This window comes from Acromyrmex echinatior, chromosome 16, assembly GCF_024713525.1.
Source record: "Acromyrmex echinatior isolate Ae372 chromosome 16, ASM2471352v2, whole genome shotgun sequence".
Classification (NCBI taxonomy): Eukaryota; Metazoa; Arthropoda; class Insecta; order Hymenoptera; family Formicidae; genus Acromyrmex; species Acromyrmex echinatior.
The window spans coordinates 7,291,648-7,315,070 of record NC_141867.1 but is presented as its reverse complement, the minus strand read 5'-3'; the positions used below and the strand labels follow the sequence as shown (position 1 = coordinate 7,315,070).

Here is a 23,423-nt window from a genome sequence, read left to right as displayed (position 1 = left end):
CGTAATCAAAGAAAATGCTATTTTATCGAAAAATATTGTTCTATATAATTGTTTTTTCTGCCAAACAATATAACTTTAATGCAATCAATTTAAAAAATTGATATTAAAATAACGTTTTATTTAGAATTAAATGGTTTCAATGAAATAAATGTAAGTCAAACAAATAAAAATGTCGAGTGTAAAAAAGTCCTTTTCTCTATATGCATTGGGGACTAAGAATTGCAAATTAGGGATTAAAATTCAACCAGTCAAATAATTTTCTTAGTCCATTTCTCTATGATAATCGATCGACTCACCATTGGAATTCATGCCGCGAATATACATTATTGAACAATTAACTATTTAACTAATAGGATTTTCGTTGAGAATAGCTCAAAAAATAAACTAAAACGTTCAGATATTTTCATCTGTAATTTAAGTTAATAATAATTGTGAATTTTGATTCATGCGCATCAATTACAGGGGAATCATGCTTGATTCCTCTGGTTCATAAATCGAAATCAAATCGATTGATTTTTCGGACCGTTGATTTGATATCGACTATATTTCCTATTGGACTTTGAAGATCAACATTTTATCAACGCTGCATCGATAAAATGTCTTCTTTCAAAGATCAATAGAAAATCTAGTAGGTATCAAATCAAACAGTCCTAAAAATCAATCGACTCCAAATCGAGTTATGAACTCGGGTCTCATTTGCCTTGTTTGCTCTATTATTTCAACCTATCGAGAGTCTTTCTATGTATTATTCATTTATTTCGTTTTGATTGGTTAAATTCTACTCTCTAATTCGTAGTTCTCAATCTTCAATGTATGAGTCACTCTGGGCTATATTCAGATTCCTACCCGAGTGCCACTCAGGTATCATTTTAACCTTGTTATTCGTCGAAAAGATAAAATGATAGAGGAAGGTTATCGATACCGACATATATCACTTTTGTTTTTAGACCATTTCTTAAACAAAAATTTAAGTTTATTTTCATTTCACAATATTAAAGCTAGATTGTTCCATCTTTCGATAAACTTTAGCTGTCTTATTCTATTACTCTCTATTTACTCTCTTATGTGATAATTTATCTACTAACAAAAAAATAAAAGAATAAAAGCATAAGAGAGTAATAAAATAAGATAGCTGAAGTTTATCGAAAGATGGAACAATCTAGCTTCAATATTGTGAAACGAAAATAAACTTAAATTTTTATTCAAAGATGAAACAACTGGTCTTAAATAATTTTAATGTACCTGTTTGAAATTTGCTTCCGTTACATTACATGAAATTTGCTGCCTTTTTTTTTAACAGTATATCTAAACAGATTACATCTATATCAGTATTAATAAAATGCAATAGTTAGTTTCCAATAAGAAACTTTTTAGGCCTATGATCTGTATCGATGACTTTCCTCTACCTGAGGAGTACCTTGAGTGAGAATGTAGCATTACAATCATTAAGAATTAGACAGAATAGATCCCTAAATGTGTCCCTGTGACATGGGTTTTGAAACATCTATTGTAAATATGGATTGAATTCGGATTTCGAACAGTGTCGAACAATTGTCGACCAATCAGATTGATCAACGATTCATAGTTTGCAAATCGAATTCAACCCGCGTCCACAATGCGTAGTATGACACGAGCTTAACACGGGCTTTACGCGAGCGACTGAACATGAATCCACATGAATCCACATCAAACTTCGTCGATGAAAGAAGACACGATGAAGACGGACCGCGCTAGCCGCGCCGGTCGCTTCACGGTCGGGTAATTGATCGTGGAAATGACTTTTACGATAAAACGGAGTCAAAGTCAAGACGCTGAGATCTGATACGGACCTCGCTCAACTCGGTCAAGGCGGAAGACCGTTAGAACAGCTCGTCGTAGGACACGCTCTATACGTGGCAACGAATGTATCGCGCGACATTACGCGAGCGAATTGCGCTTGGATATCGTCGTTTCGAGAAAAATATGCGATCGAAAGTCGCGATGTAGCGCCCGATAATCCCGGATCCCAACCGCTCGAATTACGATTTTCGATCGCGACATTGCACTCGCGAGTCGACCCTCGATTTCGCCGTTTCGACGTATTCGACGGGCCTCATTCCTCTCAAGAGAGAGCATCCACGTTTCCTATACTCGATCCAATCTCTACTTTCCCTTAATATAAGTGACTTAAACGATAGCCGCTGTTTTCCACTTTCTTCATTGTACGGTTGACACGCGTCTCCGTGGCGACTCTCACCGGCGATACAAGGGAAATAAATGTGTAGGCGGGTACGCGACCGCATAAAAGTCAACGATCCAAGAACGCTTCGCACCTCTCTTCTATACTCTCTCGTTTCGAGAATACGTCTCGTCGAATCCCCGTGAAATTACATTTTTCATGTTAAATGTTCGCGGAACACAATACGAAACGTGTCGCGTGCCAAGGAATTCCACTTCCCGATGGCAACACGCGGCGTGAGGCGGGACGATATTATTCATATCGACGAAAGAGATTTCTCCGTGTGCCCGATTCCGCCGACAATCGCTGACATTTCTTCTGGGAGGACAGGTGGGAGGGCGCGTTTGAATTGTAATAAAAATGAGGTCGGCACCGCTCTTGTGGGCCAAGGCGTCGCACGCGCGTTAGGCGATCTCCGCTTTGAGAAAGACACCATCGAGCGCGACACCGATCGATGTAACCATTTTTCTTTTTTCTTTTTTCTTTTTTTTTTTTGTTTTACACAACTTGTACTACCCTCGTAGAAATTTCATGCATTTTTTGACCAGTTACTAAACAGTTATACCAACTTCTGTCTCGTAACTAAGAAGGAAAACTACTTAGGATCCCATTCGGGATGTAACGCTTTGTTTGCAGTTACTGCATACAAAAGTTGCGTAAATTCTGAATTCATTTGCTGAATAGAAACAACAAACAATGGATATTAAATTGATTAATAGGCAAGCCAACTGTTCATGAAATGGACAGAATAAAATTCTATCAAGTCCATTTTCTATTCAGTATTGGCACAGCTAATGAGAATACAGTAACATTAGACAGTAATTGGAAAGGGTTTAAGAAAACTAGCATACATTTCTACCAGGGTATGTATTTACTGAATGGAAAACTCTACATTCTAAAGACTATCGATGTGGATTTAACATCATGAGGTATTTATATAATTCTCACTGTGTGATTGGTGTTAATTTCACAGCGATATTTTTTAGAGTGTACGAAAAACCGCAAATTGTTGTAACAAATTTATGATTAGTAAAACATATATAATTTGCAAAGACTAATTGGATTCATCTTTAATTGTGGACTTATGTTCTGTTTTTAAAGCAGCACGATATCCACTATAAAATGCATGTTGCGGGAACGTTCGCGAAGAAAAAACAATGCGGTTAAACGGATTAAACGCGCTTATTATCCGCGCTCTATCGCGAGATGAACGGAAACGTGTTTAATAGTTTTACTCGGAATTCAACGAGGAGCTCGGTATGACAAATTAATTAACGGTACTCCCGGGTCGACTCGTTAACTTAATTATCCTTGCGCGCGAGTTTGGATTCGTTCGACCGTAAAACGTGCAGAGGCGAGGCCGAGCTGCAAAGAGCTGCGACGAACCTAAGATCGCATCGAACTGGTTCGCTGTTCGTATATCGAATCGCGAGAAGACTGGTATATTGCAGGTAGTTTAATTACCGAGATATCTGCCCATCGCGAAGCAGGTGTTGTTTGTCGGAACGATAATTAATTCTCGCGAAAGTCGTATCGATCGCAAATCTGAATCGGCTCGCTCGCGACAAAAGAGACTTATCGTAATGAAACTTTTGCAGTTTTTATAAAATATACGTCCGAGGGCTGCGGGTGTCAAGTTATTTCTCGGTCTCGAGTCTTCAAGAGAAGTCCTGCTCTTCCAAATAATAAATTTCATAAGAAATAAAATATCCTCTCCAAGATATCACTTTCATAACTTTTCCTTACTTGAAGTCGAGTTACATTTTTAATCGTACTGATTTAATCATTATTTTAAAACAATAAATATATATTTATTTTTTTACCGATAGACTTTGTAGCAGCAGACTTGCTGGTGCCTCATCATTTGTGTGTACTACGCGGAAAAAATTTGATTGAATTAACTGGAAAATAAACGATCCAGAATTCTTAAGTTCAGTCTACTAGATTTCTGGTTAAGTTTACTGAATGTTGGTTATTTCAATTAGAATTTTAATAGATTTAACCAGAAATCTTAACTAAAATTCCGGATTGTTCATTTTCCATCAGAATTCTAAATAATTCAACCAAACATTTTTTTCTACGTACGTCGCCTCTCGTATTTCTTCTCGTCTTTCAGCTCTATAACTTGGCGCTACGTGCTTGTACATTGTAATAAAGATTATTATTATTATTAGATGTATACCATTATTCGCTGATAAATATATCACAAATGTTTTCCATACAAGTACAAGCGATATTCAGAACAGTCCCTCAAGCAATTCAGAAACAGTAAGGCTTGCTAAAATGTCCCAAGGAAGAATTCAACGAGGATTCAATGTATATTTCACAAGAATCTGTCAGGTTCAGATTAGTCGACCATGGCCTTCGACAGTCCCGGGGATGGTCGGTATAGATAGGTTCGCGGAGGGGAGGCTCCGATCGATTCCATCGATTATCAATACCGGGGTTAAGGTCATTCTGCAATCTAAAAGCGATGTAGAACGACGTATGCTCCTCCGCACGCGCTTCTCACCGTGTGACGACGAACGCTATCGACCACCCCGCTCTTGGAATAAACTTATCTATCGAATAACGGCTCAGCAAATAGCCTGAACCTCAAGATACAGTGAATCGGACCTAATGAAATTACTTCTCTGGATCGGATATGAGAATAAAAGACACCTTGAGGTATTGTGAGTGCTTCAAAAGCCGGGATTGAGGAGAGAAGGTCGAGTGCAGACACAATAGATACCTACATTTATTTCACGTATTCGTCTCGCTCACGAATTCTTTCCTACGAAGCTCTTCCTTTAAACAATCTATTTTTAATATAAAACAAATTTAATATAAAATTAATTTGTTACAATTGTGGCCGAATATATTTCGGTACGAGATCGCTTTCGAATTTCAAGAGGATCGCCTACTTAATTTAAAGACACAAACTTGCACGAGCGAGCGTGCGAATTTTTCAAAAGGAAAAATCTATAAGTCATAGTTCCAACTTCTGCCAGCGGTGCTTCCTCGTAACACATCGCCTTGTCGTTTAGCAATTGATCACTGCCGAACTATTATCGATCGCTAAACGACGGCAAGCAGGAAACGTCGGAGGTCGCGTCGAAGTTACGTCTCCGTATAGGCTCGGCCGGGTGTAGAATGGATGGAACAGTGAGAGGCAAAGAGGAACACACTTCGCCATGTTCATATATGTGTGCACAAATATCTATACACACAGGATGTCCTCGAGTGCTCGTTTTACCACGTCCTAGACGGCCTCACCGTCGAAAATAACCATTTCGATGGTCGCTATACCGCGGCTACGTGCTCGCCCTCGCCCATTGTGCCGCTTCACCGATCCCGGAAACGGTTGCGGCTTTCTTTTCCGTTGTACTTTCCGGAGGTTTTCGACAAAGCCTAACAATCCACGATCGGTCGAGGTCGGATCACCGCCGTCGCCGCGCCGCCGTCATTATTTGCACACGCTAATCTAATCAAACAGTTAGCCTCCTCGACGACGAGAACGACGCTGACGCGATTGAGCGAGTACGTGAGCTATGCCAATAGTCGATTTCAAATATCATGCGTTACCGAAGTTTCGTCGAAAGCCTTATGCAATTCTCTCTCTCTCTCTCTCTCTCTCGTATTCTAATTAAATATTTGTTAATTTTATTTAGAATTATTAAGATATGTATAGAATTATTTAAGATATATTAGGCTGTTTGGAAAGTTCGTTTCAATTTAAAGAATGATCACAAAATCCATGATTTTTTTAGTCTCTTTTTTGATTCCGCAATTTTCAGATTGTGTACCAATCTTAAAATAAGATGAATCACAAAAAAATTTCAAATTGAGGCTCAATTGGTTTAAGAAATATATGGAAATTCATTAAAACGTTAGCTCATATTTTTTGAAGCAAAAATTTTTATGTCAGTCCAATAATTCAAAATTTTGTATCCGGAGATTTTGCTGACTGCTGACAACAAATTTGAAGTCAGAATTTCAATATGATTTGATGACTGATTTAATATGATGAATTATCTATATATTTTTAAAATATTTTAATTTCTATGAAAAATATTTTATTGCGATTTGCTTTCTTAGATCGCTAATTATTATAAATATAAAGTAAAAAAAGTGGCTTCAGAAAGAAATGGCTGACCAATATGTTCAATTTTTATATAACAAAATTGAAAGGTTAATGTAATTTAAATACGTGGTCGATGATATTCAATCATTTATATTATAATCCGAATTAAAATTTTTAATCAGCATATCTCAATATAAATCCAATATTTAAAACAGTATTTTATATCGTTTTAAACATTTTTTGTGTATAATGAAATACTGATTAAAAACTTCAATTTTTTTATAAAAATTATTTGGTTGGCCAACTTTAATAGACCGAGTACTGAACTTCATAAAAATGATTGTTTTAATTTTCGATCATTATATTGGGTCAGACATTTTTTTCTAAAGATCTGACCTCAGATTTATAATCAGCGATCCAAGAATAAATTATAAAATGTTTTCATAAAAATTAAAACATTTCTTAAAATATATCCAGCATATTTAAATCGGCTATTTTGAATTTTAATACAATAACTGGCGTCATATAAAATAAAAGTGATTATCTAGGGATCACAATAAAAATTTTATGACATAATAAAATTAATTTAAAAAATCACGTTCACATGGCAGCATAGCTCAGATCAAAATCAGATGCACAAGAATTTCTAATGTGTCATACTACGTAACTTAACTTTTATATACAAGCCACGTCAATAGAAAACACTAATATACAACTGTTGAAGAACACATGGGAACCTCATGATACAATGATAAACTTACTGATAATCATCGATGATCTTCATGTAGTCAATGTAGTTTAAAAATCTGACTTCAAATTCGTTGTCAGCAAAACTTGTTGTGGCAAATACGAAGTTTTAAATTATTGGACTGATATAAAAATCTCTCCTTACACCTTTCCTTGAAATAAATTCGCAAATTTCGCCTTCAATTTGATCTGTCTCTCTTTAAACATATATTGAATATTCTCCGTTTTCCAATACCCATTAATTATTAAATAAAGCGCGCGAAATATTAAAATGTTCTTTTACTCCAATTATTTAATTTGGCGTTCCATTTAACATTATCGCGCACTCAATTGGAAACTGATAAGCACATTAAAATTTAACGAAGAATTCAAAGATGTAAGACACATTTAAAATTAAATATTATTAGAGATAATAATAGCACATAAATTATAAAAGAGTAAAATACAGAATTTTAATTCTCTGCCATTTCCTACGTTACAAGATAGATACATCGCGTGAAATATTAACTTTAATTGATAGCTCACTTGATAAGAATTAAGGATTGTCAAAAAATGCATAAATAAATCTATTTTAAGCAAACTTGACAATTGTTCGTAGACAACAATTATAATTCTTTTTGGTATTTTCGCGTAGCATTTCGAAAAATATCACTACATAGGAGTTGCCTGTAATATCTGCTTAAGTAACAATATCTCACCTCGCGAATGATAGCGTGGCGACCTTGTGTCGTGCTGTATCGAGCCAAGTTGGCATTACGTTTACTTATAACATAAACATTACGTAGTACGACAAATCAGCAAAAACACATACATACACACAGATACACACACACACACACACACACACACACACACACACACACACACACACACACACACACATATACACATGTGCGCGCACTCTTCAATCTTAATTCTACAATTGAGTAAGTGTGTGTAATTGTAAGAATTGACCAATCATAATCGAATATGAGAAGAACATTCGACTGCGGTTAGTTCAATTCTTATAATTACAACTATGCTTACGCAATTATAGAATCGATTTTACATTGACTGTGTTTAGCACAACTTCAACGAAAGCAGCTTTACAATTGTAAAATTCTTAAATATATAATTGGTTTATATATTTAGATCCAAAGAGGAACTAAGAGTCTAAATCAATTATATTAAAGAATTTCGTTAGGAATGTGATTTAATTTTAAGGATTTTGCAAAAGATGACACTAATATCAGTATTGTCGAAGACATTCCAATGATAGCTATTATTTCTTAATGCTTCAATATTACTCCATATTTAGTCATTTATTAACAATGGACGCAGTAAACATTGTGTTTATACCATTTTAAAAATGGAGCTTTCTAAAGAGCATTTTCATGCATTGCTTTTGTTTTTTAATCAAAAGAAAATGACGGCTGAAGAGCATAAAATTCTGATAGAAATTTATAGTGATGTTGCTCCATCAATTTAAAACACGTGATTGACATTATTGGTTCTGTCGATTCAAATGATTTCTATGTTAACAATAAAAGCAAATTAACGGAAAACGCAGATTTGCAAGCATTATTGGACAAAAATCCACTTCAGAATTTGCTAGAAAATAAAATGTTGATCGACAGTTATTTACGTGATATATTGTTTAAATAAATAAGTTCTTGAGAAAAAAAATCCTCAAAACTATAAATCACACTCCTAATATATCATGTATATGACACACAAAACCACACGGACGTATTGAAATTGTCTTCGTTATAAATGTTCGTGACACGTGTCATTATTAAATTAAAGTGAATTATCGCATAAGGAAATCCAAATTTTCCAAAGCTTCTGAATATGTTGAGTGCTCCGTTCGAGAATCGAGTTCTGGGAATCTGAGAGTGATTTATTCTGAACGGACCGCTTAACATTTTAGACCAAATTAAACAGAATTTAATTATTATATTGCTGAGGACTACAAAGCGAGTCGAAACGTTCAAGATTTTGAAATAAAGAAGACATCAATGTTATCAAGAAGTAATTTTTACTTATCGATAACTGTGTGCAACTTCTTCCGTTGAGTCTCATTAGCCTTTAAATTTATTTTTTATTATTATATTATTCCTAATATATCAATTGCAAAGCTGCTTTCTCTGCTAAACATTAGTACAAACCATCATTTATTGCAGCGATTAAATTGAAAAAAAAAATTATTAAAAACTTACTTAATTTTTTTTTCGATTTTAATATAAAGTCCACTGCACTATTTTCTATAATTTTGCGTCTACCATAATCCCGTAAAAGGATTTTTTATTCCGTTCAGTCAATTTGGAGATTTATAACAGTAATATCGATAATTAGGTTACTCCAGCATTTCCTTAAGGGAATCTTAAGCTGAACATTAACCTTCAACGGGATCACTATTTTATCAATTTTAAACACATGCAATTTACCCGTTTCTCGATGCTTCCGAGACACAATGCTATGGATATCTTTCCTTCCTTCTTTTTTCTTTAATCATCATCAGCAACGACCACTCGTTGCACTCGTGCAGCCCATTAAATGTGGAGACAACGCGATTACACAGGAACGTTAAATGCGCACCTCGCGTTAAATGCACGCGCACAACGAAGGAATCGCGTAAGGATCCATGTTAGCGAGTAACGACGCTGATATCTTTATGTAATCGCGAGGACGAATGATGTCACGTCCGAGCGTATTCACAATAGCTGCGAAATATCGTTGTCTCTACGTGCAACGGTACAAATTGCCGCATCTTCTTCTTCCTTGTCCTCGTCGTCGCTTTGTCTCGCTCGCGCTACGTGCTCGCCTATAAAGCATTCGCAACTCATCACGCAGAAATGAACGTTCTGATAAAGAAATAATACGACGGATTCGCACGCGGAGTTACGATAAAGTATGCGGAAGAGGCGTCGGCGATAAGTCAGCAGGAGATGTCTCACTTTAATCGAGGGATGACGTAAATAACGTTACGAACAAATTAGGTCGAAGTCTGAAGCACTTCTGATATAAAAACTCAATTTAAAATTGAATTTTGCCCTTCGAAACAACTTTAGTTTCGTTAATGTCAATATTTATTGCTGAGAGCAAAATTTATAACATTTAATAATTTCTAATAAACGTTAGTTACTAATAAATGATAATTATTTTACTCGTTTCATTACGAAAATAACATTGCGTTTCAACATGAACCGTTTTATCGTCCGATAATCTGAAGATTAAAGCAGATGCTAATTAAAGGACGCAATTGGGACAGTCTGCTGAATATCAATGTTTAGAATCGCGTTGGTTCCTCTTGACTTGGCAAGACGACGAGGACGAAAAGGAAGAAACGGAATGTCGTCATTCCATATGGAAGCGATAAGGTAAAGACAATCTGCATTTGTTAAAAGACATAATATACATGCATTTACTTACTTGTTGGCATAGTTTGCTTCACCTTGGCGATATCATTTAAAAGGTACATACACGAAGAACACCTGAAATCAAAAGTCAAAGAAGATATCTCAGTAAGCTATTTATACATCTAATTGTAAGTAAACTACTTATGTAACAGAAAATCGATGAGATAAGATTCACATGTTGTAAATTCCGCGACTTTTACAATTATATCAAGTTAATAAATATAAATTATAAAATTATAAATCAAATACAATACATAGGTTTTGTAAAAAAAAAAAAGACAGATTTGAAATAATTGAATATTGATCTTGAAATAATTTATGTAATTTATAAAAAATATAAATACGTATAAAAATTAAATTAAAATATAAATAAATAAATAATTTAAATATCTAAGATTCTCCAAGACTTTCCAACAATAAATGGAAAATATGCGCATACTTCTATATTTAGTAACGAAATATTGGTCGGGACGGACGTGCATATCTTGTCGGAGCGATTCGCTGCATTCGTTGGTGCATTAGGTGCGCTTATACTTGTATTTGTAAAAGCCTAGGATCTCGTACAATAATCCGCGATAGTCGACCTTTTACCGAGCGTTTCACGAGGGTATACATCCACGACGGCGACGGCGAAGTGAAAATCGACTTGTAGCTGGAAGCTACGGCAGAACTTTCAAATCGCCACTCTACCCGGCCTTCACATTTTCACTAGATGATTTTCACTCGATGCGGCCGCCTGTGATTCACTTTCCTCCTCGGGTGGGCGTTTACGTTGAGTTTACCGAGTGCAAAAACGCACAGGAGAGGCGATCACGAATCCCGTCGAGATATCAGACCTCGCCAACAAATGATATATACCATGTTAGACCAAATGAATCGCATTAGTTCTGCGTATCGCGGATTTAATTTGATAATTCCAAAGAAGTTAAAATGCTACTTTTCGAAACTTTCGTGCGTCGTAGTGAATGCGAACACATAAATTACTTAAATCGTAATCTCGAGGAAAGGAATCAGATTACAATCAGCCGAAGGTGTACATAGATCGAGCGGGATATAGCTTGGAGAGTTAATTTTCTCACATCTGAGATAGAGGCTCTGCGTTATTTCTTCCACGCACTCATTCGTGCATACAATCGGAATAATTAAAGCGGAAGCGGATATCAAAGCAAGCAAATAACACGCCGCTGCTCATTTACAATGCCGTATCTCGAGCGATGACTCTATTTGGACGGTAGTTGTGGAATCGATTAGAAAGCATTCTCAAGTAGAGAACCACCATGTATTTAAATCGGTCTTTCCATAGCTTCGATCACCATTCCCAATTATCGAAGCTTTCACCCTCGCACTAACATAGACCGTACGCCTCTAATCGTTCCAAAATCGATACGCTATTATCGCGCTGGGCGACGTCACGATAGACCACTGGTATTATCGTTCAGGCGTTACGGTCCATTTAGCTGATCGCGAATGTTAGAGAGAATCCTGGCTTACACGCTATAGAAAAGGGTAAAGGGAAAAGAAGCGGGAGGTCGAAGGAGGAGGACAAAGTGGCTACGAGGGCATTACATCCGTGAGAGAGAGAGAGAGAGAGAGATGAACAGACCTGAATACTACCGCATGGTACCGGATGAAGAGAGAATGCTCGGTGGGGGGCGATCGGGGGGACGATTTGGACAGCGACGGCCCTGAGCCACTTGCCACAGTAGGTCAGCTCTCTTCACCTCGCTTCGCCTCGTTTTTCGAGCCTCCATTATACACACACGAGAAGGAGATTCTCCTACATCGAGCTCTTTCAACGATGTGCACGATATATGCTTTCTTCGCCTCCACTATGCCCGCCACCCTCTATCATACGTGTTTACCTGGGTCCGATTTTCCCATCGCGCGTTCGCTATCAAATGGAGATCCTGCCTTTCCTTTATGCAAAATCTTTACAAAGCGGAGATCACGATCAATATAAGCTCGGTCAAACTCGTAGAGCCGATCCATCTCGTTAACAGCTATTTTTTTCTCTCTTTCACCACCGTGAAAATCCAAAATTATGTTCGCGCGGATCTTTTATGCAGCCAGAGGGTTTAGGTCAAAAGTTTATTATTAAAGCCTGGTTGAAATTAAACGGAGGGTAGAGAAAAATGCATGTGACACTCCGCTTCATGTGCAGGGACTGTTTTGATTCATTTTGAAGGTACTGTATGTGGTTCCACAGATGTCCATGTGTAAAACCCATGTCACACTGTCATGGAGAATTGAGGATTGCGAATTAGAGAAGGATTGGAATTCGACTAGTCAGTCACAATTTTAATTTTAATCCATTTCGGTCTAATCCGTTCCGAATTCTAATGTTCATTTTGCAATTCTCAATCTTCAATACGTAGTGCGATACGAGAGAAAGGATTTTGTTAATTTAACAAGCCACCACCAGTATCCTTAATCGGTGATCGATAAATATGTGACAACAAATTTTGTTGTGTCTGCTAGTCTGCTGTACCAACCAATTATTAACAGAAGCAAACTACTATATAAAATCTAGCCTATCTTTTGGATAAACTTTAGGCTCGTTTATATAGAATTCGTAGAGTCGTAGGAAACCGATCAAGCACAGTCAAATGTAGAGAATACTTGACTAGAATTGGTCAATTTCTTACGACTTGAGATCCTGCGATCATCTACGATTTTTATATATGGATATGAGCCTCTTATTTGCTAGCGATGCTATTGATTATTTGTTAATTTGCAATCGTATTTACAAATCGATCGGCTTTTTAACAAATATCACATTTGTTTTCCTTTGATTTGTTCCTATAACAAAATCATTTCTCTCAGTGCAGTGTTGTGCGTGACGACGAAGAACAGCACGATGTCTTTGACGATCTTTTGACAGACGTACGCGGACCAATTTTTATCGGTGATTCTTCGACGATAGGTCGCTACGATAACGAGAGAAGTGGGTCGGTACCGAGAGGAGCACGATGAGTCGGGGGAGTTAAAACGCGATGGCTAGCATAACTTCTCGGTGAATTAGCGACGGCGAAACGGTGTCATGTCGCAATTTTGTGGAAACAATTTACACCAGTCTGCTTTGCTCGACCTCTCAGGGGAACGTATCACCCTAATGTGATTAAGAAAGGACCATAATGCCCGCTGGTGACGCAGTATATTATTTTGTCAAATAAAAGCTCGAGAACTTCACGCCAGTAAGGAATAATTAATCGTTCGAGCAATTAGTATTCATCGGAATAACTTCTTTTCAAATCAATTTTTTGTTTCAGTAGAACGGAATTATGTCGAGTAAATTTCCAACTGCGGCTACTTTGGGCGTGAAATACGATCGTACCGGTATTTTCCCTATATTTTCGTATTCTTAATTCCCTTCGCTGGCGGAATTCGGATTCATAAATCACGCAGGGTACCACCGCGAATACATTTTCTCCAGATGTCATTCGGATCGATAATCCATTCTCGACGTCACGTCGATTCTCTCTTCCCTTAGGAGGAAGTTCATCCATCCACGACAGGAGAGAGAAAGAGAGAAAGAAAGAGAGGAGAGGACTTATCGTTAACCTCGATCCTCTCTCGTAGCCGCGACGTTTAATACCCACTCCCACTCGTCTAACTGTACCACTAGGTCGACCAGGTGCCATCAACGATCGATTAGATAGATGTCGATTAAAGAACTTTGACTTAGAATCGCGATACACACACACACACAAGGAGCGAGATAAGAATGTAGGAGTCATACAGCAGAATATATAAGACTAAACTATAAACAAAGAACAAGTGTATTATAAGAACCTATAATAAGAAGATATCTACACACAACGCGGTTACTGAAACAGAAATCTATAAATAATGTTCCTTTTCTACATTTTTCTAGCCAGTCGCATCAGGATTCTTATAAACCTTACTCATCGTTTTTTTTTATGTTTATTATTTACTTATCTTTATATTTACATTTTTTATTATACTTCCTATAACCTTGGGTATTAATTTTTTCGACAGTCCTCTCTAAAAAAAAAAAACCTAATGGAATCCGATTAGTGTTACATCACAATATCAGTTACATTGATCATTGATCCGATAAGTCACGCTCGTGCAAAGTGTTCGAGCAAATTTGTAACGGCGCTACAATGATCGTATCGTCGTTACACCGAAAACGCGCGTCGTTAACATCAGCCACTGATGGTTGAAGAGAGGAATACGTAAGGCCGAGTAAGAGTAGTCAAACTGGTTTGCTATAAATCGTCTTTCGATTACAGGAGTCGCTTCGGTATCGATTAAATCAGTATTAAATCTGATCTGTCGTTCGCAAATTAATAATTCGTGTGGCGCCGCGATAAAAGTTCTTCATGATGATTCTTCACTTCAGAAGAAGCCCCATAATTTTTTTCATCACAAATCGACTGACAGATATCCAGCTGATCATATTTGCCTGAAATCATATTTTCCGGATATTCGATACGAATAAAATAATTCGATTATTCATATCGAATAATTGAATGCAAAGATAATTCTGAAAAATATAATTACTTACTTCGTAAGATAGAAATGTTTGTAAAGTTAACTTTTTTTTTAATTTTCTTGTAATTATGCAGTCCAGTTTTGAAACAAAAATCATAAAATATAGAATACGTCAAAAAAATACTTTCAACATTTTGCTAATTAATAGAATCTTTTACTATAATTAATATCACTCTGCTTTCTTTTTCAATCTTCGTATCGTTGTTGAGTATTTCTTTTGCAATCATTTTTAATTGATTACAACATGGACTTCTGGAATATCGTATAACTCAAAAAGTATCGTAACTCTATATTATCCATCCCACTCTATCATTTCTTTCTGGCTATTTCTGGCTATTTCTGACTGTTGCCTGAAATTGAAAGTTCAAAGATTCGATATTTCAGAAATTCAAGCATCTGCGAACGACCAGCTGAAGACGATTACAAAAAAGAAGCACTCGACGGATGAATGCAAGGATTGAAAATAAAAGTAGAGTGGTATGTTGATTGTAAAGGTCCCAACACTGAAGAAAGAATGTTCAAAAGATTTATTTGACATGTTGTTTATTTTAAATGATTTTTGTTTCAAAGTTTTATGAACCGCACTGTGTATGTCAAATATTTTTACTTCGCGGCGAGTGCACGTTATTTTATCCCCCGAGTAATCCGAGAATTAAAGAACGACGTTATATAGGTTGCTTTCTTCAACATTTCGGAAAGAACCGTCTATTAAAAACGGCGGGAGTTCAGGATCCTATATGTAGGTTGTATTTATCCCCGATTCCCTTAGGCGGGGCATTTAGGGATCTTTCTGTCTCCGCGGGTGGTATACCCGCGAGAGGCGAATGATGATGATGATGATGATGATGATGATGACAATGGCGGAGAGAACAAGGACAAGGAATCTCAGTCCCACTCCCTTCATCTTTACCACAAAACGCCCGATTGTATGGATTCGTCTCGAGTCAGCGAGGCAAATGGATGGCGGTGATTGAAGAGAACGGCAGCTGCAAGAGTATAGGTACCGAAATCGACGAACTCCCAAATACCGCCACGATAACTCGTTTCGCGGCTTTTCTACGAAAGTGGAGCGGAGCGCGAAGGTGATTACCCCGGAAACTTCTGCCGGAGAGCTCGCGATATCGGCGACGGACGCGCATTAATTCTCGTCGATTCCATTTGCGCTCGCTTTGTGGTCTCCGAAGCGCGATTAATTCTCTGACGCACGTTGGAAATCAGAGAGAAAAAGAGCTCTATGATTTGAGAATTTACGAGATATCTTGCCATATTTTGTTGAAGCAAAAAACTTTAAATCGTAAAATTTTTGATGAACTTTTGAACAAGTTAAAAACGAGATTTTATGCCTATAAAGATTCTCGAAGCAAGGAAGAACGAGATGGGGTTCGTACCTTCGCCCTCGTATCGATGGGATGAAGTGACAGCGAGGGCGGCAACCCAGAGAGTCTCCCCATCGCAAGGCAGCCGAAAGAATCGCGACGCGTCTCCGAAGGGATAAGAGATCCAGAGGCCCTACACGCGCCCTACGATCATTCTCGTTTCCACTCGTTTCATTGTCCAGAGTGGCATATGGCGTTCGCTTTGTCCGCTGGAGAGAAAGCTCCGCTTCCCAGGCCTCGATGGAACGATAATGAAAATCGATTCCGAAGCCAGCCATGCAAACGCGAGCGCAGCGCGAGTTTAAAATTTAACCCCGCTATATCTTCAACCCCGAAGTTTAATCTAATTTTAGCAACAGCCCTCTATTTCGGGATAAAATCCATTTAACAATAGCACCGCGTTTCGCATTAACTCTTAACAAAATTTTTTGTGGGTTTTTCATCATCCAGATTAGGTTAACCATAATCCGATGACCCTTTTATACTCTTCGAAATGGTTATAAAGACATTTAAGGTATTGTTAAAGGTATTGTTAAAAGTTTGGACAAACACAAAAACGAAAGAGAACATTCCGCTGGCAAGATGAATTTTCTCTTCCATCAGGAATAGGAGTTTTTGAGAAATAGAATAAATTTTTTATTGTTCCGGATTATATACAAATTTGAAAAAGATCGAATATATTTCCCTGATAGAAATATATGCAGTTTTCCTAAACACCTATTTACTATCTAATATTACTGTGTTCTCATTAATTGTGCCAATACTGAGTAGGAAATGGACAAGAACTTGATAAAGTTCATTCTGTCCATTTCATGAGCAGTTGGCTTGCTTATTAATCAATTTAATATCCATTATTTGTTACGTTTCTATTCAGTAAATGAATTCAGATTTTACGCAACTTTTGTATGCAGTAACTGCAAACAAAGCGTTATATAATTCTAATTAGTTTTCCTTCTCAGTTACTTCTCACTTAAACAAAAGTTGGTATAACTGTTAAATAACTGCTCAAAAAATGTATAAAATTCCTACAAGAGTTATCAGGGTTGGTAAAGAGTAATGTTTTTTTTCCCAAGAATAAATCATTACATTTCTTCTTAAGTATGTTTTTAATGCTTCAAATATACTTTAAACAGTATTATGTTAAAAAAACATGTTTAAAAACATATTAAAAACAGCAATTTTAAAAACAACAAAGCATGTATTCAACTGTTTAAAAACTATTTTTTACCAATTCTGATTACTTACTTATTTTTTTATAAATTTAAATTTACTAAAATTCACAAACTCGATAGTGCCTTTAAAAGCTGCGTGGAATTGCCGGTGGAAGATTAAAAGCCGACAAGAAAATAACATATCGATATAAGCGAGAAATATGTTTCTATAAAAATAAAAAAATTTTAATGACTCCGTCCAGGCAAAACCATCTAAATGATTAGACGATCGATGATCGCAATCAATGATCTTTTAAAAGTACAACTTCATTTTTTTTTTCTTTAAGTCGTGAGCGAACAAAGGCGACCCGAGAGACCCAGGTACTTCCCGAATGTTTTTTTATTAAGGTCAGAAAAGTCGTCCGGTGGAATGAGTTTTCTACTTTGAATCGCTCTCAAGAGTCCGATTTCACACGTAAGAGGGAAAAACGTATAACGATTTAGAAGTTTCACAGAGCGAGAAGTTTTCGAGAGCACGAGCGACGGCGAGAACGGACAGGCTTTTGCGGCGCGCGCAGAGGCTTTCCAACGCGATATTTCTGGTGATAACTATGCCAGGGACTGCCGGGTAAAGTAGCCACTATAATACGGCTCGGTTCGGAGTAAAAGTACATGGGTAACCTCGTAAGCGGGTTCACCGTGTCGCTTTCACTCCCCGTGTGCCATGCCGCAATATTATCCACCGCTCGAGGACCAAGCGAGCCCAGCCTGCGCAATCCATGCTCCGTAGATCGTAGACGAGAAAATTCAGCTATGCGCGGAATACATTAGAAAAACGCGAGCATTCATTTTGTCCTACACGATAAAAAAAAAAGGGATACACTGAAAAAAATGCTCTGTCTACACGAACCAAAAATACAAGGTGCATTTTGATTACATCAGAATTTTAGTTTCTGGTTATCTCTCGTTTCTGGTTATCTCTCGACTGGAATAGATTTAACTGCGTTGAAAGAAAAGATTGGCTGCTCTAGCAAATTAGATGGTAAAATACGGCATAGCATTTTTAATTGGTTGCAACAGCCAATTGTTGATTGTGTTAAGCCTATCCGGAATGTCAGTATAGGATTGACTAATGCAATCAAAAATTGGTTGCTACATCAATTAAAAATACTATGCTATATTTAACCATCTAATTTGCTGCAGCAATCAATCTTTCCTTTCAGTAAATGTCTAAAATGTACCTCTATGTTTAAATCTGCCAGAATTTCAATCAATGCAGATTTCTTTCCAGTATGAAACTAAAATCGGGTATTGTAAAACCAACGTGGCGCTTCAAATCGAAATAGATAAAAAGTTTCACGCGAGATAAACGCAAACGTACGTTACTCAAATTACCGCCGAGTTTGTGTAAAAGGTTAACGAATGTAAATCGGAATGTGTTTTAAATCCGTAGCCTTCACGATCACGAAGCGAAACGAACAAAAGTGATAATAAACGATGTGTTGTAATGTTATGCAACAAGGTGACACGTTCGAGGTCTGAACTTTGGCTGTCACGCAGCTTCTTTCGATAGTCCTCTTTTTTCTTTACTTGTCAAATGAATGACCGTGTTGAGAAACCATTCACAAACATTCACACACACACACACACACACACACACACACACACACACACACACAAAAGAGATAAATATAAAAAAATATAAGTACTATAATATCATGCGATATAAAGTTCGTTGGATAAAAAAGTTACTTGCGACATTTAAATCCATAGAGATACGGGAGAGAGTACATGAATTCCCTTGAGAAATTATTTATTAGGACACATACGTATGGAATCGAATCACTCACGTGTTGTATAATTATGTTAACTTAATCAAAGACATAAATCGCGAGAAACCAAAGCGCAGAACGGCATAGTTAAGAGGCCGCTATGATCAACGGTGTGTAAACGGCGCTCATTCCTAAGGCTCTTACGCGCCGGCAGAAAAGTTTCGGAGATAACGAGCGGCGAAACGACTTCGTTACGAACGCATTGTGTGCGTCGTGTGTGTACGGGCGTATTGAAATTGCGCCCACACTTGCACAGTCGACCGACCGATCGAGTCGCGCGCATAACGAAAGGCGCGTGGTTTCCGCGTGGTTGCATTCTCCTCTCCTGCAAAGAAGGGAAGCGGGAGAGGCAGAAGGAGGAAATGGAGGCGGAGGAAGGAAAAAAAAAAGAAAGAGGAAGAGGTGGGTGGAAAAAGAGAAGGAAATAGATTGTCGACCCGGTCCATTAATCGCGGAGAGAAAATCCGGAGGCAGAATAGGACGAAAATCGCATTAATCACAATAATTACCATTATGCGCGCGACTCACCGGGTCAATATTGTCGTCGGGCGCGATTAATGATGACGTTCCATTACTGCCGCTAACTGGACACGCGTAGGGTATACTTGCCGCATTAAAGTAAAATATTGATTCATAAATCACGAGATCGCCCGGCGGTGATGAGCGCGAGAGGTGGATAATTTGTTTATCACGCATATACGCGGTTGACAAGTTCGTTCCACGGATACTTGGGCTTCGCTCTTAAGAGCATCCACTCGAGACCTGCGTAAACACGCGAAAGTAACGCGAGATCTTCTGGAGCGTACCGTTTCTCTCGCGAGTGGACGACTCTCGTCGGATTCTCGGTGTGGCGCCGTAAAATGCTCCATATTAATATCGAAATGTAGGGCTTTCTTCTCTTATGGGACATGTTTACGTTTTAAGTAGAAAATGGACCACTTAATTAAAATGAATAATATTTATATAACGCGAATACAATTAAATGTATTACAATATTTTGGAGTTGAAATAATGTCTTTACGAATGATGTGAGAGAAATTTTTATTTATTTCTCGCTCTTCATAGCTTTCATTTCATTTCGAGCTCAGCATCCATCCGCGAGAATAGATCCATCCGCGTTAAATAAATGAGCGTTTAAGCGATTGGATATGCCAACCTTGACCTACGACCACATTGATACGTAGAAAATGGCATCGTATCGTAACGAAATTATGTTGCGTTATGAAGCTTTTTTACTCGGGTCCACGTTCCTTCTCCTCCACCTCCTCTTCGTGAAGGTGCGATACGGTGCTCGTAAGGAGAACGGAAAGCAAAGCGGAGCATCGTGTTTATGTAGGTAGGTAGGTTGCATGACGAGGTCTCCGAGAGATCTCGCCTCGATGATATATACGAAGCGTCCGAGAAAAAAAGTGCGAGAATTCGCAAATTGAATCGGAAGTTTATCCAAAACTTCTAATTCATTCAGTCGTATCTGCGCTTGCAATCGTTCGCTCGCTCGCTTAATCTCGATCTGTGGTTCTAAATAATATCATTCTTTTCTCTCGTCTCTGACTTTCGCTTTGACAGAAGTTTATTTTGAGACTCAATTGTAAAGACATTCGCGCGAGATCAGAAGCGTCATATTTTTGTATATTTCTACTGCTGTCGAATTGAGAATTACTGCTTCTTTGACTTCTTTCCACTTCAAATTCACACCTTTAACAGGTTTCTGACCTTTACTGCTTTCTGATTTATTTAACTTTGACGTGAAATAAATCAACCATTCGATCAGCCAATCAATCAATCGCTTATACTTCTTGCGCTTGACGTCGAGTAAAAGTGTATTTTAATACACCTACCACAACACCTAATCGCAAACTGTCGCAAACTTACGAGCAGCAACAGCCTCGACACAGATTGTTGATGATCGACAAGGAACGTCGTCCAAATGTCTTTTCACACCCTGTATGCTGACGCGGCGGGCGTGTTTCGCGAATCTGTTTCGCGGATTCTGTGCCTCGACGTTGGTGTTCGTGCACGCACGCGCGTGAACACTCGAGCACGAGCGTGTGTTCATCGAGTCCGCTCGTGGTGCGACATCCGAGATGATGACGATGGTACCAGGGCGCTTCACGGGGACACGACGGGGTTACGCTCCCACTTACGACATAACCGGCACGGTTAGCCTAGATCACAGACACGCGCCTTCTCTCTCTTTCTCTTTCTCTCTCCTTCTCTCTTTCGCGTCGAGAAGTTATAATATTATGGAACGGACCGAAACGCGCAGCATGGCCGATGCTGATATGTCAAGGCGTCATTGCGCATCGACATTTGGCGATCAATCTTAATCACACCAAGGAACAGGCAAGCTTATCCCTAGTAAGGCATTGTTATTTTTGGTTACCTTCCCGATCACACCAGGGTTTGTGAAACTCTGCAACTTTGTCACGCTACATCTCTGAACTGAATACTTATTTTTTATCTCAAAACATGAATCATCAAAGAAATGTTAATGGAAAAATTTGCAAAAAATAATGACCACTTTGGAAAAAAATTCTAAAATGTTTAAATTTAATCCGAGTCTTCAAATATTATATCTTATATAATGAAAAAGTTAAAGCAATGCAAAAAGTCGCATAGGGTACGTTGAACCCATGAATGCCATACTAGGGTTAAATCACTGTAAAAAGAAAACTATAATTTAGGTCGCTCGATAATTTGAAAAATTTCGAGTAGAAGGGCTTGTTTATCGTTTAACGTAAAAGCAAAGTCACGTTGATTTCAAAGCTCCTATTACTGTAGGATTTATGACTGCAGCGAACACTTGGCCGGTTTAGCATAGAAGTCGGCCAGACATCAATCGCTGTTGAATTCAACCCATGGTTTCCAATATGTCCACAACGCGTGGGAGGGCACTTTGCTCTTCGGGCGTGCGTTTGTGTGCAGCCGCAGTCTCTGTTGTGTTAACGTGACCTCGCTGTTGTCGCGTGGTTGAATAGGTCCGTCAATGGCTCGCTTCATTGAATTAAATAGGCCACTCGTGCACGTGCGTAATTATTCCTGTGAGAAAATTATTAGAGGCGAGATCTTCCTCGCAGCGCGAAAGAGGGAAAGAGACCCGCTTTTTGTCGCGTGAGACACAACTCCAAGATTGATTGCGTTCAATAAATGTGTCGTTAATATTCGTCTCTTCGAACGTAATATTATATTAAATTATCTATGATAAATTATGTTTAATTCGCGATTGTAGCAACGAATAACTCGCGCACTCCGGGGAATCTGTGAATGTTTGTATCGTAGTCGTCAATTATCGCGGATACTCGCGATAACGATTACAAGATTGAGAGTACCGGTTTTCATTCGCGTAGGGTGCAGGTACTTTTACACGCGCTCCGAATTGCAAGTAGAACGTATTTGCGACTTGGAGCCACGATAAGTGGACCGCGACGAAGTCCCGTCTCGTCACAACGAGCCTTTTGTGTTGCGCACACGAGCGCAGGCTACCATCGTGAGAGTTCTCAAAGTTAATCGCTCACGGTCGGGAGGACTTCTCGGACTTCTCGGACTCCCTGAGAACGAAGAGGATCGGAAAATTGCGCGAATGCCACCTCTGAGGCATTTCAGATTTCTTAAAAGTGTACACGCTGCAACACAGACGTTTCATTATTTTATAGAAAGTACTAAAATAGGCTATTAACAGTCGATTAAACGTAAACAGAACTTTTCCCAAGAGTTTACGTTAAATATCTGAGCTTCATTTTTTTCCTTTCCCATTGAGTGTAATGAATGCTGCATTTCTGCCAATTTGCAAGTGACTTGCTCTCAATGAATGAATTTTTGGTTTTGTAATCGCTGATAAAGACTCCAAAGTGAGCCGAAACGTTCGAAATGAAATAAAATGAAGATAACAATGTCGAAGGATTATCTACTTCTATCTCTTCGCCTCTACAACAGCGTATGACTCTCATTAGCCATCTGAATCTTTATTATTTTATATTTTAATGTTTAAGATTGAAAATTCTAATTTATATTTGTATATTTAATTTAATTGTATTTAAAAAAATATCTGTATATTATGTAAATGAGACGTAAAGAAGTTTGTATCAAAACGAAGTTATCGCCATATTGTCTAATGGAAGAT

At 37.9% G+C, this 23,423-nt stretch overlaps 1 protein-coding gene across 6 annotated transcripts in view; it reads right to left on the bottom strand.

Moving 5' to 3' along the window:
- The window catches only part of Orc2 (origin recognition complex subunit 2), a 74,266-nt gene that overhangs the window by 10,366 nt on the left and 40,477 nt on the right, over positions 1–23,423 (bottom strand). For all 6 annotated transcript variants that reach the window (XM_087414480.1, XM_011061045.2, XM_087414476.1 and 3 more), the window contains one exon: positions 10,440–10,501. The gene's annotated coding sequence lies outside the window, so the exon portion shown is untranslated. The remainder of the gene's footprint in view (positions 1–10,439; positions 10,502–23,423) is intronic.